The sequence below is a fragment of the Ornithodoros turicata genome, chromosome 1, assembly GCF_037126465.1.
Source record: "Ornithodoros turicata isolate Travis chromosome 1, ASM3712646v1, whole genome shotgun sequence".
Classification (NCBI taxonomy): Eukaryota; Metazoa; Arthropoda; class Arachnida; order Ixodida; family Argasidae; genus Ornithodoros; species Ornithodoros turicata.
The window spans coordinates 172,950,735-172,956,801 of record NC_088201.1 but is presented as its reverse complement, the minus strand read 5'-3'; the positions used below and the strand labels follow the sequence as shown (position 1 = coordinate 172,956,801).

General features: G+C 45.7%; 1 long non-coding RNA gene across 1 annotated transcript; it reads left to right on the top strand.

The window, feature by feature from the left end:
* Positions 1–3,827: 3,827 nt before the first annotated feature.
* On the top strand, positions 3,828–5,917 carry LOC135373054 (uncharacterized). Its single transcript, XR_010416244.1, has 4 exons — positions 3,828–3,874; positions 4,011–4,232; positions 4,288–4,468; positions 5,854–5,917. It is a non-coding gene; the product is annotated as an uncharacterized LOC135373054 (long non-coding RNA).
* Positions 5,918–6,067: the final 150 nt, after the last annotated feature.

Genomic DNA, 6,067 nt, shown 5'->3' with positions numbered 1-6,067 from the left:
TAGTACGTCGATCGCGGTAGTTCTCTCTTCTTGGATGATGGACCGAGGTAGCTTTTGTAGGGATGTCGTCTCTTCATCGTGGACGTATTCTCGAATAGTAGTTGACAATGCGAGTTCATAACATTTCTTTTCGGGATTCAACTTCGTATTTCCTGGAACCGAATCATACAACGCGGGTTGGGCAGCATTGCAACTGCGCAACAGCTAAAAATGGGTAGTATAGTACTTAGTATCTCGGCCGCATATATACCGCTGCCCACGGCGGCTCTGAGTGTTCAGCATTGACACACACATTTCGCACGCACACACGCACATTTCGGTACACACGCGAGTCACTACAAACGAATCACACTGGTGGAACTTTGAACCACGTTAAATGTCGGGATGAGAAGACGCATAAGACCGCACTAAGCCCGCCATAACCGCACAAGACTAAATGGATTGGCTTGGCAGAGCCACGAGAAACAGCACATTTGAAATTAATGAAAAAAAAATGTCAATGCTTACTGCTTTGTCGTGCTATGCCATTTTTATGCGTCTTCCCTGTTTTTGCTCTCCCAATCTAGTACTTGTTATGGCGTGTTTGTTTATTCGGGCGTTATTTTAGTTCAGTATGAGTGACGGGCGACAATACCACCAGGCGGATTCAGAACGAACTTTGTGTCCAATCCAACAATATCCGTATCGGAATCCGTACAAGCGCGCGCGGTATGCTGCTTTTCTTTTGTCTGCGCTGCGTTTAGTTAAAGTTTACGTTTTTTAGTTTCAGTTTACAATTTTTTTCGCGTTACGGGAAGGATATTTCGCCACTGTGGCCTACACACTCATGAGTGCCACCAAAGAAATGAGGACAAATCCGGTAAGCCAAGTTTAAGCTTACGGGTCTGTGATCGTTAGAAGGCTAGGCCTAACTATTGTTCCTTGGCCGATGAGCATACAGTAACGAGCAGCATGACTTTCAGCCTAAAGCAGCTTATGTACGATACCGTGACTGCAGGAAGCGATGTATTGTGAAAGTATCTGAAATCCTGGACTTCAGCCCTAAGGATGTTGCCGATTACGATCCACGGCGTTTGTACAAAATATGGTGGGCGCCAAATGACGACGACGACTACCAAGGGGATCCAGGATACTACAAAGGGCAAATATTGCTTTTGGCAGGTATAGCGCAGGTGAAAATATCTAATTAGTTTCCAATCTTGAAAAATGGGTTGTAGTTTTGTTCTTGTAATTTAGTTAATCCCGTGCTGGCTTGTGTAATTTTGCTTGTTGTTCACCATGAACCTGTAGACCATTCGAACCTGTTTTTGTTGCAGCTTCAGTGGACGACCTGGAACACAAAATAGAAAAAAAGCGTGTTCCCACACCGAAAGTTGTTGAGATTACCTCGGACAGCGGCTGTGAAAACCCACAGGAGGTACACAGAAGCGGCAAGAAGGCAAGCGAATCTTCTCTTAAGGTAATGAAACCTTATTTACAAACCAAAATCATGTTGGGGCAAGGTGGTCACAGAGGGTGGGGGAAAGGGTAACTGGCTTACACAAATGCTTTGTGAGGAGACTGCAGAATGATCCAGGGATATTTTACATAGAAGACTTTGGTTCTTGGGAACATGGGAGTACAATTAATGCATGAAACAACATGCTTTCTGATCGATTGTTTTCGTTCCTAATCGAGCACACATGTTCTTGGATACGATCGGTGATACAGGGTCGGCCACACTTAAAAGTATCGCGGGAGCACGTGTCCTGCAAGTATGCCAGCGCCGCGTAACGGATGCTCCTGGGTTTGAGACCTCGCGCATAGCGAACGTTCGCTGCCTCTCGGTTGGGTTGCTCATTGCTCTCGTAATACTGGCAGGCGGGGTGACCCACCTGCTGTTGCTATTCTATCGATGTTTAGATCAGTGCGTGTCACGACGTAGTCTGTCTTATCGGAATCGAGAAGAAAAGTAAAAAAATACGCCGTGCCACGCACTGATCAAAACATCGCCAGCAGAGACTGAATAGCAAGAAAATGTGGGTCTCCCCGCCCGCCAGTGTTGCAAGAACAATGACAGATCCAACTGAGTGGCAGCGAACGTTCGCTATGCACGCGGTCTCAAACCCAGGAGCATCCATTACGCGGCGCTGGCGTACTTGCAGGTCATACGCTCCCGCGATACTCTTTGTGGCCGACCCTGTACATGCACTGGTTCACAGGGGGATCACGTGCACAGGGGTGTCGAATAAACAACACCAGACTTGTATGCTACGTTTCGTTTCTTGTGCTTTTGTTCACATACTGTTTGATTGGGACACAGAAATGTTCTGAAGCCGCTAAGCCTAGCTCAGACAGAATGGAGCACACACGTACTGTTAGATGCCAGGACCCTTCGCAACGGTTCCGATATCGTGTCTGAGGCTTTTCGTGAAGTGCACTGATTAGTATCTTGCTGTGTGAGCATTTCTTGCTTGCTTTTGTTACTTCACTTTTTATCATTGGATCTGAATCTAGCATAAAGAAGGCATTACATAGCCTCACAGTGGATTCAGGGTTTTCTTTTGTCATATTGATTGTGAGGCATATTGCACTGTTTCATGCAATGAGGACTATGTAATTGCTGAAGGCACAACACCACCACTTTCAGTACCTAGACTACATTCTATGGCATTATCAGCCTGTTACCAGATTCGAAAACGAGACACTACACGTCTGATGTATGCATTTTGCATTGTATTCTAATTGTTTCTCAGTTGCACCACATTGCTCTGAATGCACGGAAAACACAACCTGAAAGAGCTGAAGCGTTAAAGGAGCACAGAAAGCGTTTCAGTCACGACCATTTTTTCACACCAAGCCCTTAACCTGACTGCTAATGCGCACCATACAAAGTGATACACTCGACAGTTGTACACATGTCGCGGAATTTGATTGAAAATCACAACCGCTAGCAACTGTGGCAATGCCCGCAACTACCCGCCAGAGTCGCTTTGAAGTCATTGCAGTGCAACCTGCTAACTGGTTTGGAGAAGCGTCAACTGCCACACAGAGAGACAACTGGGAGCAGAAACTAAAAAGATAAAAAGTGCGAAAAGCGCCGACCACGATTGGAGCGTGATGTCTCTTGTAATCACGATGGCATCACAATTCTCCTCGTTCTTGCATGTAAAGCGAGTTGAATGGGTACGCACGCGTCAATGTTGGGAGCGTTTATTCCAAGAAAATACTGCGTTCAGAGAATTTTCCTATGTTCGTTGTCAGCCGAGTTGAGTCCTTTTGTAATTCGCCAGAAACAGAAGATCTTTTGAATTTTTTCCTACGCTCGTTAAATCTGAACGAACAAAGAGAGGTACAAGTAGCTGAAAAACAGCTAATGACACGTGTGCACTCAAAAATATCCTGTACTGGTTGTTTTTCCTAAATTTACAGAAGCCTGCTCAGGGCCAGACAAACTGTGCCGTGATGAGGGACATCTTGCGACAGAAGCTAGCCGAGAAGAGAGCCCACCCTGTTATTGAGTACGAGTCTGAGGTCAGTGATTCTGATGATGGTGCTGTGGTACCGCAGAAGCTGTATGATGAACTACAAGAGCGCTATGCTGCAATGAAAGCACAAGTACGAGAGCTAAAGTCAAAGGCTAGCTCATCGCCAAGCATGATGGAAGATCATTTGAAAGCTATCAGCACAACTTTAGCACGAGTTGAGGAAAAGATAGACCAACACGAATATGGTTAGTCTGATGGTGCACTTTGTCCTCTGTTTATTACATCCTAAATATGTTTTTTGGTAGATAATCTAATCTTGTACATAATTTCTTCCAGTATCCCCTGAAACAACCATGCTAGCAGAGCCTCCTCTCAAAAAAGCTAACTTTCAGACGGATGGAGTCACTGTGAGTACTGAGGTTCCACATACCATTTACAGTACAACCTTACTATAGTGCTAAATATCATGCATAGAGTGCAAAACTATTTTTAATGGCTTCTTGTGTGTCAGTTGAGACACCTCCTGCGTACTTGCATTTGCAGGTAACCATCAATGAAACTGTGTCAATGCCACTCGATCAGTGGCTGCACTGTCAAAGAGAAAAGAAAGAGAGTCTTTTTGTGCGGAGCATGGCACTGGCTTGTGGGGGAAGGATACACTCAAGAACAGGTCGACAGAAGGACGGGTGTCGAATCGGTTTAGAAAGCAACCTGAAGCTACGGCAAAACCCCAACTCTCACCAGAAAAAAATGGTGTCCTAGAAGGTTCGTAATTCAGTAAATACCTGCAATTCATTTACAGCCACTTTCTTTGTTGCAGACTGCTTTGAGGACTGGCTCGTGAAGCGTGGTGCCAGTGGTCCATGCTTGAAAGAAAGGTTGAACTCCCTGAAAGGCCACCTGATTTCAGCTCTACGGGATGCTGCAAGACCAGCAAAAGACACACCGACCACACCCACAAATGCCACCTCATAAGGACCTTATTTCTGCTGAAGTTTCTGGTAAATATTCCTTGTACCGTGACATTTCTACACATGTGTGTCACAGTATGTTCTATTCTGACAGCCACATGGGTGACATAAATCCCCCCCCCCCCAAGCGGGTGCTTCTTGCAAAACCACCACTTTGTCCTGATCGCATGTCTTAGAAAAGTGTATTTTGCGGTCGTGTGACATTATATCTCGTTTTGCTGCTTATTTGCTTTATGCTGCTTACATATTTCCGTTGCCATCAAGCCAAGAGATGAACTTGTTTTGCCAACGCAAAGCATGCGGTTCTTCCACAACGTGGTACCCCATTTCTCGTTAAAGTACATTGCATCGGCCAGTGAGCCTTATTGTCATCACATCTTTGGAACTTGTCAAGAGTACGAGGCTTTATGTGCAAAAACTGCGCGTTTTACTGCCACATTATCAGAAAAAAATAATTACAGTGATCGAAAGACATCGAAAGCGTTGTGCAGAAGCAACTGCATTGTTTGCAAATGGGTTGGATGCAGGTCACGTGTGCCTTGACGTTTGCTGCGATGTGCGACCAGGACCTGTCTGGGATGCATTGTATCTACTGAGAAATGCATTGGATGCCACCCCTGTGCTGACTACTCTGCAGCACTTTCACAATTTAAATTTTTTGTTTTATTTTGACATGACTTGAATGTCACAGGTGCTGGGAGCATGTATGTATTGTTAAGCCGCGAACGACGTGAATTCACACGCCCGCAGTTTCGTCTCGCCCACCATCCCTCGGGCATTGTCTGTTTACTGAACCATCACAATCATATCATCTTGCTGCTTCACCACTGGAGTCACCGCTGCAGTGGCCACTGACTACCCCCAGCCCAATGCCGGTGGTACCAGTGACCCTTGGCAGTTTAGCACCGGGAACCTAGAACGTCAGCAGCACTGACCTCCGAACAGCAGAGCATCACCATTGTCTATGTCATGAGCATTCCCAGTGCCCGGGCCATCAACATCGCGCGGGTCATCACCGTTCTTCGCCGTCATGCCTATGGACTGTGCGCAGCATGGTTACATAATAGGGATGGTTTACTGAAGTATCAGTAACAAATACCACTGAGAGTGTGTCAGTGTGTCCTTGTTTTTGCTACAGAATTTCAAACGTTTATCATGCGCAAATGAACTTACTAATGTCAACACTAAAAGCAGTTCTGTGATGTGAGTAGCTATTGTTGAGCAAACGACTTTGGTAACGTTTATGAAACCTCGGCCATACGTTTTAGAAGATTGTGGTAGCGAAATGGCTACTAGTTGCAGTTGAAGGGAGTAAAATGTGTAGTGGTCCCTTCAGTGACTAGCATCATCTGGTAGCTTTTCCTCAGACCTGCGAGTTCTCACACCACCTGTCTTGCATTGTGCTCTTCCTGCAGGTTGTCCTCATATCTTCGCAGCAGAAGAAGGATCCCACTGCTGCCTGTGATGCAGGAGGTCAAGTAATCAACAGCACCTGCACACAGATCGAGTCCACAGACCTGGACGGCATACCTAGGCATATTTTACATGTACACTTCAAGTACTGCAAGTTTCAACTCTGCAATGCAAGACTATATCTGTCTGAATTTATGACACTGACTTGTACCAGTA